Source organism: Pinus tabuliformis, chromosome 5_2 (assembly GCF_031772625.1).
Source record: "Pinus tabuliformis cultivar Carrire ecotype Pingquan chromosome 5_2, CPIR1, whole genome shotgun sequence".
NCBI lineage: Eukaryota > Viridiplantae > Streptophyta > Pinopsida > Pinales > Pinaceae > Pinus > Pinus tabuliformis.
In genome coordinates this window covers 45,183,445-45,198,402 of record NC_142306.1, presented here as the reverse complement: position 1 = coordinate 45,198,402, position 14,958 = coordinate 45,183,445, and positions in this window count along the sequence as shown.

Here is a 14,958-nt window from a genome sequence, read left to right as displayed (position 1 = left end):
TTCACAAATCCCTAAGAATCACTTCTCCAAAAAGTTTGAATTTTTGGGACAAAGTGCTCAAAAACATCGTTTTTAGCCCCAATGCAAATTTCTTGCTTGGTCACCTACGTTCAACACATGTTGCATGCTTGTTCATCAACATTGGTCAACATAGGTTGCTCCCTTCTACAGGTGTGCTTATTCTAGAAAATATGGAAAATAAAAAATATCTCCAAGCTTCCTCTTCCAGAAGATTCGAAGATAGTTTTAACTATTTATCATGGATACAGAGCTCCGATTCCTATATGATCCTAGCTTGTAGACCCATCTCTTATCCCTTAAGCTTATCCTTCGATAATATGTGGATCTCAAGCATAGATTGGTAATTGGATAAGAATTCCTAAACTACCACATTAATCCTATAAATTTACTACCTTGCACAAGGTCTGGGTTGGTTTTCGGAGATTTCTAGTGCCCTCATGCTGTTAATTTTAACCTAAAGGAGTCATAAAATTCATGCATTAGGGTTTGTGTTGAGGTTTTCTTTGTGACATGGAAGGACAAGTTAGCTTGGGGGGACATCTACAAAGTCAACTTCTATTTATTATTGTAAACTCTCTCCTATATTTTTCAATACAAAGAGTATATTGTTTTCCTATATCTGTTGTGTTATGTTTGCACTCACGCATTTCAATGCCATGCTGATTCATTGAATATGGATTTTAGATCATGCTACATGGATGTTGTGGATCCTTTGCTTGTTTTAGTCATGTGTGCATGCTCTAATTATGCACTTGGAGCTAGAGTTAGAACTTACAAGCAAGGAGGAAATGAAGGCTTGCTATAGATTCTAGGTCAAATTCTTTCCCATACTCTATTTCTCTAAGGAAAAATTCATGTTTTTTGTCTTCTAGTGTTCTAGATTAGACCACTAAATCTAGGTAATTCACCTTTTTCTGGAACCATGAAACTTTACACATAACAAATTGGTGACTCTAATGGATATCGATATTTTCCCTTAGTGGCTTCCTTGACCTTAACATTTTTCACCTCTCAAAGCGACCTTAAATGACTCATTTAGACATTGATTGACCTTAGGGAAACACCTTTTTGAGTTTGGTTTGGTTTCTTGTGCTGTGTTTTGACCAAAACTGCCCCAATGCATTCCCTATTTTAAGACATAGTGCTTTAGTGCACCTGTTTCTTCTCATTGCCTACGTTGTAGTTCATTAGTGTTTATTCTACACTTGTGTTGATTCATGTAGGATGAAAAAATTGAATTACTTGACCTGTCTCTTCTTTCTTCTTTAGTCCAAAAAGTTTTTTTGAGTCTCTAAGTTTTTCATTGTGTTTATAAATCCAATCCCTCATGTGAAATTGTGTGTTTTTGCTTTCATTTTTTCAAATTCCACCCCCCCCCCCGCCCCCCCACCCAATCGCGGGGGGTGAAATGTGTATGAGTGTTAATCACCTTTGAGTGTCATCACCTTTTTGCTAATATTTTGTTTCGTTTTTTATTTCATCTTTTCAATTAGGGTTTGTATGCATAGATTTATTGTTGAATTTGAAAAGTAAATTTTACATTATAGTTAAAGTCTCTGTGGTTTCTTTTCATCATCAATCAAGTTGTATTCATATCTTTCTTTGCATTTGAAAAATTAAAAGAAAATATAAGAAAAACCATTATTTTCATTGCATATAGGGCTTTGATTTTGAATGGAATAATGGAGTTGAGGAGATAGATTGTTGCATCACTTGGTCGTTTCATTGTTGATTGATTTCTTATTCCCCTACTTAGTTAGGCCTTTCATTATTAAAAGGAAAATGAAAAGAGTTATTTTTATCATATTAATTGCATCATAGGTGTGTTCAGGTGACATCGAGTTTTGAGCCTTAAAATCGAAACATAATTCAAGATAAACTCTAAAATTCACTCAATTAACCTAAGGAGAAATTGGATCTTTAATGCAAACATATAGAGGTTTAAGCTAGAGATGTGTTCTGACATCTTTAAATGTAGGAGTTGTCATTATTTGTCAGTGTTACATTATGGGGTCGATATCTTGTTCCACGTATGAAAGTGTATAGGATCGTTCTCCACTTACCTTCAGGTATATTGGATGGCCCTCCATGCATGATAAGTATATGGGAACACTCTCATCAAATGGTTATGCATTAGACAAGACTACTACGGATTTCACTTCCACATACCTTGGGGTATATTTTTGAAGTCCCCAATAGGTTGCTATCCTTCCATAGGTAACTAAGTCAAATGCCTTGTCACTTGTGATACACCGAACACAACATTCAGGGAGATTTCCTATATGTACATAAATCCTTGATTTACCAAGTTGGTATATCTCAATTCACAGTGACCTAGTAATCCTTTTTGCCTAGTTTACCCCTTTTTAGTTTTATTTGTGTCTTTAATTTATAAAATAAATTAATTGACCATGGAACAACATCCTCACCCAGGAATAAATCCTTAGTGGATCTTAGGTTGAGACTAATGACAACAGTTCCCAAGTGTACCAATCAAGGAAACCCCTCTGATGGGAATCTTGGTCCTTTTCCTTCTTTTGGAAATATTGGTGCTCCTTATATGGCAACATTGTCCCTTGTTAGATTTACCATTCATTTAACATTTAGGTTGATTTTGACTTCCTTGTTTCCAAATGCCAAAACTATTTCTCAACCAAGTTATCCTCCACCTAAAGAACATCAGTCCCAAGTTGACCCTTTTCCTTCTTCGCCTATTGTTTCTTCATCCTTTTATTCCTCCTCACATGGTGAAAGTCTTGATTATAGTAAGCAAGAGGCTAAGAGGAAGAAGAAATGGACGAAGAAGAAGAAGAAAAATAAGCGAGGGGCTATGTTATCGGGAAATCTAGTGTCTATGCAGAGCTGCTAGTCCCACTAAGGCTAGTAGCTACCTTAGAAACAAACAAACTAAAACCACTTTCGTTTTCCTTTATGAGAAGTAGATAAGAGGGGAAAGAAGGAGACCAACCTCTGTCTTGTGCTTGGTTCCTTACTTGATTCCTCTCCCTTCTGATAGATCATTGCCACTCGCTTCCTCGTCTACCCAGCTTCAAAGAGCACCTATAGAATCAAAGTAGCATAACACTATCCAAGAACATAGATCTACTATCATAAACAATATAGGACCAGATATATATTGACCACACAAATGCATATATCATCAATCGTACAAGAATGTGGTGGAAAACTTGAATAGCTTTATTAATAATCAAGAATAGCAAAGAGGATTACAACCAATTTTTCTGACCCAGCATCATCCTCTCAACAAGAAAGCCCTTCTTCACCTCATGAAAATCTTAGATCACCCAACACTATGATGTCGCACCAAGAAACCAGCAGCACTTCCTTACAAGATACAAAATTCCAGCCTCTGGATCTCTGGGATGAGGGATCCATATATAGATGTTTGCAAGGGGGGTGAGTCAGCTTTTGAGATTTGATTAGTTTCCTCTCTCTGATATTTCTTTATTCCACTTGGAGATTGATGATCTCTTACTCATCCCTGGGCGAATGCAGAGAGGCAAGTGTCACAGGAGAAGTTTTTGGAAGATTCCATGATCCTCCACCTCGCAGATTGACCCTGCCATTTGTCCACTCTCACCCATCGCACCCCATAGAAGGGATTTTTAGTATGCATCGCACCTCTCGTGTGTATTTAGGTGGGATGCAGTGCACTTTGACCATGGAGCAGGTGAGATGGTCCAGTTTTGACCAGTTCTGAGTATTTTTTCATGGAGAACTTCTAGGAGAAGATGTAATCAGTTGACCTTGTTCTTTTAGAGGTTGGAACAACACTTTTAGGGACTTAAGAGCCCTTGGTTTATGGAAATTTATTATTGGGGTTGTAGTGCCCAAAAATGTCTATAACAGTTGTCCCCTAAAGCATGAGGTCGTTAATCTGTTGATGTCGGGTGAAATGCTTTATCATGAGGATCTGAAGTTTTTTCGAGCTAGAAAGCGACCTGTAATAAGATACAATACAATACATTATCTTCATAATATTTGCATGATCTAGCTGATGCGGGCATTCCCATGCTCACCTTTATAAATTCATTTTCATGTACATAAGACAGACAATCGTCTGAGTGTAGACTGATGATTCTGGTAGAGCCATCATCCCTTAGGTTGGATGATTATCTATGCAGTAATGATGTACATTTGATGTCTTTATTTTCCTGAATATATATCGCAGCCCGAATGGATGAAACTAGATCCAGGGTCGTCAATCTCATTTGATCTTCACTCAAAGTACAAGTCGATCCATGTGAGAGATGTTCTGGAGTTGAACATGGAAAGACATTGCCTGATTACCAACCAATGATGTAAGATGTTAACAGGCGCGAGAGGAATCACCGATAATGATGATGACCCTCAAGGTACTACAGTACAATTCACATGGTGTGAATAAAGGGACTTGGCGTCGAACACCATGAAAAATCTTTCGGTCGAAGGCCATTGATGTAAACCTGTCGTTGGAAGTGAGAAACTTGCCATTGAGACATGCAAGCTTCAAAGTACTGAAAGGGTTGTTCCTAGATTGACTTCTTGGATAATGAGCTGATGTTGACAAGAAGTGATCCATCATAGGAGGGCCTTAGAGAATCCCACATCAATGACACGGAATGGAGCAAATGATTTTAATGGAGGTGAAAACGATCTGGTGATATAAGGTTCAGGGTGGCAGTCATGAAAGAATGGAGTGTAAATGTATTGCAGTGGGTGAGACATAGGTGAATTCTCTGAGCGACTTCTCTTGAACATATCGAAGACACTGACATGATGGATTGGTAGCGTTAACCCCAAATATGGATGGTGTGATGGACCCATGGTGATATGACCAGTGAACGGAACAACCCAACCCGGCTCGGATGCGGAGTGAAAGTGTCATGTTGAAGAGCGACTTGCTATCAATAAAATTTCTTCAAGTTTTCTTCCGAATTTTTCCCCAGTCATTGCTGACCAGTACCTCTTTCTTTTTGTCAAGCTTGAGGAGGATAACATATGCTTTTTCTATAATTTTCCCTTCAGGCAAACCCATCGCTATGTTTTAATGAGCCTAGCGATAATGAAACTTGTTCTTGTCTGTATGGACAAGTTTTTCGCTATTCGGCTTTAACGAGTTTAACGACAAGGATAACTCGGTCCTTTTCAATTTTAGAGAGTTTGAAAAAGGGACGTAAAGAAAACTCCAATAATCCTTTTTCGTCATATAATCCCTTGAGTCCGAAAAAGTATAAAATGATACAAAAGGGATGAATTTTTGGTACTTTTAACGAGCCAAACAAAACAAGCGCTCAATATTTTTGTGTAATAATCCATCAAGTCTAAAAAGATTAAAATCTAAAGGATGGATAGCACTTTCGGTCACTTTAATGAGCTGGAGAGGCCAATTGCTCGACAATATTTTCATATTTTACGAGTTAGTTGAAAAGAGCTTAAAGGAGACTCGTTTTTTGAGGAACGAGTGATAAGTTCGGGTAGCAGCTAATTCCAAGTAAGGTTTGGAATTTTCCAATCACGGCAGTGTCAAAAGGATGGCTAACAGGATCACTCTTCACAGCTGTTCCTCAAAAAGGGTAAACAATCAAATGGAGGTGAATGATTGGCCAATACATAGTGGAGGTGATGATGAGAACATGACCAAGGCTTCAAAGGCTGATGATAATACATTCATGATGGTTATTTACCGGAAATTGGTTCATTTTTTAATGAGCTTAAACTTCGAGGGGACATTTGCTCACTGCTTATGTTTATTTTTTTAACGATCTTGAATTCCGCGTTAAAACTGCTCGATCCAGTCGTATAATAAGGATGTCTCATTTAAAAATGGCATTTTTTCAAAGCTTTGCCCCACATCCTTTCTTTATGCAAGTTAGGAAACGACCAATCCTACGAGTTTAAAGGGTTAGAGGAACTACAAATTTAAAAAAATAAATGGTCGCTCTTTGCTTGCACGCCAAAAGGTTTGCATGCCCTCAGGTATAGTGAAGTAGAGTTTCCAGGTTACCCCTCAATTTGCAGACAAAACATTTGTTTTATCGGGAGAGGCCTACCTTTAACAGAGGTATCATATTCCAGTCTAACCCCATTTTCCTAAATGGACGGGTGTGTCAACCAGTCATATATACTTCGAGGAAACCTACCCTATACCCAAGGTTTTCCTGTCGAAACAGGCCAGGGTGCATGCCCCCTGGGTTCCAGTCATATCCTCTGAATCACTTGCACTCATCAAGAGGACGGACTGGGGATTGATGAGACATTCCTTGTGTGAAGAGACCATTCAGGGATGGTATATGACTATTTGCTATGTGTGAACCGGGGAAAGAAAGCTGGTCTACGAGATTGACCACTCTTCCTTCATGCGGAAAACACATTACTCTAAAGAGTGAGGAGACAATGGCTCCCATGTAATAAATATAGTCATGTCCAAGGAGTAGATTATAATCCAGGGGTCCTTGGACTACCATTACGTTCATGTGAACGGTTTTCTTTCTCAATGTTATCGGCACACCGGGAAGGATCCCTAACGGTCAACTGGTTCCTTTGTCAAAGCTTGTTACATTTCTCATTTCAGGCAAAATCGATGGCGAACCAAGCGCTTTCCAAGCGGTCGACTGGTTCCCCAGCGAAGTCGCCATTTTGTTATCGGGAAATCTAGTGTTTATGCAGAGTTGATAGTCCCACTAAGGTTGGTAGCTACCTTGGAAACAAACAAACTAAAACCACTTTCGTTTTCCTTTATGAGAAGTAGATAAGAGGGGAAAGAAGGAGACCAACCTCTATCTTATGCTTGGTTCCTTACTTGATTCCTCTCCCTTCTAATAGATCTTTGCCACTCGCTTCCTCGTCTACCTAGCTTCAAAGAGCACCTGTAGAACCAAAGCAGCATAACACTATCCAAGAACATAGATCTACTATCATAAACAATATAGGACCAGATATATATTGACCACACAAATGAATATATCATCAATCATACAAGAATGTGGAGGAAGACTTGAATAGCTTTATTAATAATCAAGAATAGCAAAGAGGATTACAACCAATTGCTGACCCAGCATCATCCTCTCAGCAAGAAAGCCCTTCTTCACCTCATGAAAAGCTTAGATCACCCAACACTATGATGTTGCACCAAGAAACCAACAACACTTCCTTACAAGATACAAAATTCCGGCCTCTGGATCTCTGGGATGAGGGATCCATATATAGATGTTTGCAAGGGGGGTGAGTCAGCTTTTGAGATTTGATTAGTGTCCTCTCTCTGATAGTTCTTGATTCCACTTGGAGATTGATGATCTCTTACTCATCCCTGGGCAAATGCAGAGAGGAAAGTGTCACAGGAGAAGTTTCTGGAAGATTCCATGATCCTCCACTTCGCAGATTGACCCTGCCATTTGTCCACTCTCGCCCATTGTACCCGATAGAAGGGCTTTTTAGTATGCATCGCACCTCCCGTGTGTATTTAGATGGGATGTAGCACACTTTGACCATGGAGCAGGTGAGATGGTCCAGTTTTGACCAGTTCTGAGTAGTTTTTCATGGAGAACTTCTGGGAGAAGATGTAGTCATTTGACCTTGTTCTTTTAGAGGTTGGAACAACACTTTTAGGGACTTAAGAGCCCTTGGTTTATGGACATTTATGATTGGGGTTGCAGTGCCCAAAAATGTCTATAACAGGCTACTAAGTAACCATTGCTACCAATGCAACTAGTATGGAGAAACCTTCCAATCAACCCCTTAATGTTAAATTCCCTTGCAAGTTATGTAAGGGTGACCACCTTCTTAGATATTGTTCTGGTATTAGAGGTGACAAGATCACATCAACCTTTTTCATCGGCCTCTGGATATCATGTTGGTGATAAAACATCACCTATTGACAATAAGGTCCATGGGAAAAAGGGTAAAGGTAAGTTTCCCTGTAGTTTATGTGAAGGGAATCATGTTATTCACCTTTGTACTTATATGGATGAAGCCTCAAACGTGTTGGAAAAACCTTACAACTTCTCAGCCACTATTTTCGGCTGGTTACCGAAAACTTTCCACTAATCCTCCACTAGTTGGTGAAGTGATTGATTAGAATTTGTCTCTAGTAAATCCCACTCTCTATGAATGTGAATCCCATGAGTCCATTCCCATCCAACCATTGGTTGAGAAAATGGTTGAATCGATTCCACCTTCCATTGATCACACTTTTCCCGTAGAGAGTGAGTCTCATATTGCTCAGGTTCTTCTTGTTTCTCTAGGTTCCAATGAACTGGGGGGGAAATCCTCTATTTCAAAGGCACATGGGGATAATCCTCCCATTCCCTTGGCATAGGGGGGAAATCCTTCCATTTTGATAGCACAGGGGAGAATTTATCATGTTCCCATAGCACAAGGGGGTAGTTCTCTCGTTCCCATGACACCCACTCCAAGTAGTATGGTCACTTCCTTTGATTAGAGTTGATTGGAAGTATATCATCTTCCTCCTAATTAAGTGTCCTTTCAGATCATAATATGGGCTTAGAATATGGCTATACCTAGCACAGTCATAGACAAATACATGTCTATTATTATTCTATATCCTCAACTGCTTGGAAAGCTTTAGGTTCTCTGCAACTTGTGCCTGTTACCTAGAATTTGTTGGATTTTAACAGAGGAAGCAGTCAAGCATTTGGGATCCTTCCTCAATTTCCTATTACTTTGGGAGGAAATACTATCTATATTGATTTGATGGTAGTCCAAGGCCATTTGGATTTTAATTTACTCCTTGGGCGTGACTATGCTTATGACATGGGAGCTCTTATCCCTTCACTCTTTCTTGTGATGTGTTTCCTGCATGAAGGAAGAATCATGACCATTGACCAACTTTCGTTCGTTGGTCCTAATTTGATTCCCAATCAACCAGCTTCCCTAAATGGTCCTTATATGAAAGTGGTGTCTTCCCCACCATAGAGTAATTATGTGGCAACTTATTCCATGCTTGTGCCTACTAATGATATAGTAAGTGATGTAATGCATCATGTACTGGGAACACTAGCGCCTAATCTTTCCATTGGATCCTTTAATTTGTATCCCTTCTAGAACATTGTTCTCCCATATAATGAGAGTTTATTGGAAGCCATGGTCTCTATGGATCCATGATTAATATAACCAAAGTTCCCTGAGCATAATTCCTTTTCTTGTGTCAAGATTGTTAAAAAATGAAACAAATCCCCTTCAGTTTGAGTCTTTTATTAGATCTCGTAAATTCATAGTCAAGTCTTTCACTTGATCTCATAAATTAACCTTCATTCCATCCACCTATTAATAATGAGTATCTACTTAGTTTAATTAAATGATATGTGCCTAGATTTTTAGTGATTATGCTAGGGGCATGAAAATCAATCTCAAGCATAATTTTCCCATGTTTCAAGCTTCTGTAATAATGAAGCCAACCACTTTCAAGCATAATTTTTCTTCGTTTCAAGATTGTGTAAAAATGAAACCATCTTCAAGTAATCTCAATCATATTTTTTCCTTATTTTGAGCTTGTGTAAAAATGAAACCGACTTCAAGCATAGTTCCCATGTTTTTTTATATAGATAAGCCTTAGTTTTCTCATGCCATCATCACCATCTACTTGGCTGATCATACACTTTCACTTGGTTCTTTTACACTTCCTTGGGGAACCACTGCGATGAGTGGTATTATTATCTATCCTCTTGGCCCCTACTTGTTTTGAGTAATTTCATCATGACCGGAACTATTTGTTACCCTTTATACTACTTGTTCATCTAGGAGGAGTCCTATTTCAACTCTTTTTAGACTCTCTAAACATGAAAATGTTTCTGAGCACTTGTCTTTTCGAACTTGTTAAAGTAAATGAAAATACATCTATCTAGTATAAGTTTAACCCTTTTCTAGACAGGGATAGACTGTTTACGGAAAATGAATACCTTAGTCAAACATGGCTAAGTGGTTCCTCTGAGTGTCGTTTTTCTACCTTCTGGGACCCAAGAGATAATTTTACGAAAAGGAACCTTTGGAGTTTTAATTTTTGCCTCTTTTTTGAACTCTGTAACATGAAAAAGAAGTCAAGTTATACCTTCAATGAACCTGTAAAAACATCAAACAATGATGGACTCATCAAACATGATGGGACCAAACCTCCTTCTCAGGGTCCGTTAAAAATACTCAGAAGGATTCATGCGAAGGGTGAATTTAAAGATCAAGCATATGTTATCCTCCTCAAGCTTGTCAAAAATAAAGAGGTATTGAACATAAATGGTTGGGGAAATTGGGAAAAGAGAGTACTTTACCTATTAATGAAAGTGATTCACTCTTGAACATGAAACTATTTCACCTCATCTCTGTGACTGTTGGGTTGGGAAATATGCTTGTGTATTTGGTTAATTACACAATATTAAAAGCCTCCATAATCATTTTTGGGTCAATGCTACCAACTCCATAAAGTGTCGTCGATATGTTCAAGAGAATTCCTTCAGTTGATATCTGATACAATACTCTTGAGCCTTCATTCACGTCTTCTATTCCTAAACCAACTATACATCAACAATATTCTGTCTCAAATATTTACACTTGTTTCATGTCATTAATGGGGGATACATGAAGGTCCTCCTACGATGAGTCACTTGTTGTCAACATCATCTGATTATCTAGGAAGTTGACTTAGAAAGTCACTTTGGTACTGTTGTCACCTTTTCTAGCACCTGTAGCACAATTGCTTCAGGAGATAGAAAGCTTCCTAGAGATAGTCTTTTGGTTGATTATAGACCAATACCTAAGACATCTTAAAGAGAGAAGTGATTTTGGATATTATGAGTAGGGTTTTCTGCTTCACTCCAATTGTCATGTAGTTGGAAAAATATAATGAAAGTATTTTGGTTCAATAGTCCTTCATTAAGGTAAGCTCAAGACAATACATGGATCTAAATTCACATGGGGTAAATCAAGCCAATTGTTGAGTCCCAAACCTACATCTTCCCTATATACCTTTTCAGCCTTCTTTTCCATTTACTTGATCCACCAAGCTGTCAAATCATTGCATATTAGTCTAAAAAGAGCTTATGAAATGGTTTCCTAACTATGTTTATGACTGTTGTTTGATTTAGATTTTTGTTCAAGCAACTGTGGAAAATTGTCACTTTCCACAGCCAGCTCAAGTTTCCGCAGCCATTTTTTTTAAAACTATGTTACATGTGTCCAATGGAGGAACCGGCCAGATGAGCAAGCTGCAAGTGACATGTACATGGAGGGTGTCCCCTCGGTTCAGCCGAATCACTCACAAACAACCATGGTCAAAGACGGTCAAAGGAGGGGTCAAACCAAGAGTTTTGCGGTGGCACGGCTCTATTTTTCCCACGTGAAGGTTTGCATGGCACGATCCTCAATTTCCGGAGGTGTTGGCACACCTGTGGATCAACTCGCGAACTGAATCGAGCAGCCACCACTCCATGGATTTAACTGTCATAATTACCATACCACTAGATCTCAGGCCATGGAGATTTACATGTATGTTTGGCAGTGTAGAATCTAGGAATTAGTTGCAGCATTTTCACTTATAAATAACGTGTTGGGTTGCAGAGGGCCCCTGTACACCAAGGCTTTGTATCTATTGTATAGTTTCTTACTTGCTTTCATTTATTGCTTTTATAATCATTAGCTTGTATATATTACGCTGTTCTGATAATCATGTTAACTGTTGTCCATATTTTCTTTTATGTTTTCTCATGATTGTTAGTTGATCAGTGCTTTTCTTACAGGTTTTTGTAGGCAGCCCGGGCAAATTTACATATTTTTAATGACTACTGACATGAGATCATCTTGTCCTTTCTGCTGATTTTCATTTACTGAGTTTTAATTCCAGCATTGTCACTTCTTTCAATTTTGCTTTGCTTATTTACTTTTTTGCCACTTAGATATCATATTACTCATCTGTTTATGATTTCCTTCCTATAGCCAAGCGACTCAATTAGTGAGGAATCAGAATATTACTTGATGTAGTATGATTTAGTTTGCTTTCCTGCAAGTTAGAGATTAAATTAATTATGTCATTTTCAAGAAGTGAAATATGAATGAGTAGTTAAATCTTAGTTTCCTTTTATGCAATTTGATTTCCTGCAATTTAGATATCATATTACTCAGCTTGCTTATGATTACTTCCTATAGCCGGAGCGAGTCGAAAGGTGAAGGGTCAAAATGTGGGTTGAAGTAGTGTGATTTAGTTTGCTTTTCTTTCAGTCTTTGAGTTGCTTTGAGTTCAGTTTTTATTTTCTTTTCATACAGTAGTAAGGATACTGGGCCATTATCACTAGTTCACTGTTTTGGTACATTTATTTCCTTTTGAGAATTGATTTCATCACAGTCAGTTTGAAACCTTCTTTTTGAGAAATTTAAAGTTTTGAAAATCATTGTAGAAATCACCATTACCATCCATACTTGAATCATTGTAGAAATCACCATTACCATCCATACTTGACTTTCAATTTCGCCATCTCACACTAGGGAATCCACAGAAGATAAACCCAAAAACAAACTAAAAAAACTCAAAAACGACAAAAGACTAAGAAATCGGTTATCTTGCATATACAGTGCACTTCACTTCAGCAGTTTACAACTCCCAGATTGACATTTTAAATAGCAATTTAGGACACACTAAATTGACCAAACATTTTGGCGCCGTTGCCGGGGAAGTGAAACTAGGTAGCCAATTTCTTAAAAAAAAGAAACAAGAAAATTTCAAGGAAGGAAAATTGATAACCTCTCAAAGTATGCTCTCCTCTTGCACTTAGTGTGAACTGGAGGATCAGAAAAGAGAAAGTTATTGGTTTAATAATTTCTTGAGTATGCTCTCTTCTTGCACCTAAAGTGACCTGGAAGATCAGAAAGAGAATTATTAGCCTGACTTGAAGAAAAATAAAAAAATGACATGCATAGAGCAAGAGATTCTAGGGGAAGGTTTTTAGCTAGGGCCAAGAGTTCGATTTTTACAACTCCATCTACTTCAAGGAATAGACAAGAGACACCTCCATCATCTCCAACTCACACTCCTAGCCTTAGGATTCCTGGAATTCAAGAGGCAGTAGTTGAATTAGGAGACTCTCCCACACCATCCATCGAATCTGAATTAGGAAAATATCCTTTCTTTCTTTCTACAGGGAGACACATTGTAATTGAAGAAGTAGAATCACCTGAGGAAGAAGAGGGATAAATTCCTCCTCGTTCTCCATTAGTAGAGGAACCATAGGACTCTGAAGTCTCTGAGGAAACTATCATGACAGAGGAATTAGTAAATGGATTTGGTAGAGGTAGAGGTAGAGGAGGAGGAGGAGGAAACAATGGAGGAGGCAGAGGTAACAATGGGGGAAATAGGTATGGAGATAATTCATTCAGATTTCCTATAGTTGATGAGGATTCTCGAGCAACAATGAAAAACATCTCACCATCTGTCCTCCCAAACTTTCATGGGTTAAGAAATGAGGATCCTGAAACATTTCTATTTGAGTTTGAAGTCGTGTGTCGAACTTATGATTATCTGGAAGACTCTCAAAAACTCAAACTGTTTCCTTCAACATTGAAAGGAGCTACTTTGAAATGGTTCATGGGATTACTCACTCAATCCATTAGGACTTGGAATGATATGAAACAAACATTTTTGGATAGATACCTTGACTATTGTATGCCCACCAATCACAAGGATGGGGTATTCAAAATGGTGCAAAGAGAAGATGAAAACTTGGAGGCTTTACTTGAAAGATTCCAATACAACCTGAAAAGAGAAAAAATGAGTAACTTAGATGAGGAAACCTTGAAATCCCTTCTATTAAAAGCCATTAGAGATGAATGGATAGATATTTTGAACATGATGGGAAAAGGAGATATATCTCAACTTCCACTTCATGATATAGCAGAGCTATGTGTTCATGTCTCAAGGGGAAAATCTAAAACTGGAAAAGGGCCTAGAGATCCTTCTCCCATTAGAGCAAACAAATCTGCAACTGGATCAGTAAGTAGGGTTGAGATTGGCAACATGCTTGATGAATTCAAAACTGATATCTTAGGGAGTCTTAGTGAGCAACTAGACACCCTTAAAATACAAAACAAGCAGAAAGCAGAAGCTGAAGCTTTGGCCATCTTTTGCCCAAAATGTAGAAAGAAACATGCTCTAAGGGAATGTCCCTTGGATGCAAAATTTGTAGAAAAATGTTTGATTTGTTCAGAAAACCATGAGACCAAGGATTGTCCTTCAATTCCTGGGCTCAAAGCTGTCTTTCAAGAAGATCCAAATATAATTGAGTCTCTCTGTTTTGTTGCAAGAAGACCTTGGCAGGGGCAACAAAACCAAGGGTTTAATAACTCTATGAACTTTCAACCCCCACCAAATTGGAATCCTTGGCAACAACCTTGGTCCCAACCTCAAAATCCTTTTCAATCATGGGTACAAGGTATGAAAAATCCTTATGGGAGATTTGCTCAATTTTATCAATATCCTCCATCTTTTCAAAACCAACAAGCTCCACAACTTCCAAATCAAAATCCACAACTATCATTGCCATTTTCACAACAACAACAACCTTCTCAATAGAATCCAAACTCTCAACTCTTGCTTCCATTCCAACAGAAGCCAGATCAACTACCTTCCTAGCCATTGCCAAACCCCAACAATAAAAACCCTCAAAATGCTTACATGGTAGAAGGACAACAATTTCCTACCTATATGATTGTTCCTCTCAATGATGTACAACTTAGATCTGGTAGAGTTTTAGATAAGCCTTCTATAGATGCTCAAAAGAAAAGCATTTCTAAGGAAGATTCTCTTGAAGCCAATAAAGGTTCTGAAGCATCTCTTCAAAACCCAAGCATTCAAAAAGAAAAAGAATCAACCCCCACAACTCCTATAGTTGAGCAACTTGTATCTTTATCCACGCCTCCTTTTCCTGAAAGACTACAAATTGA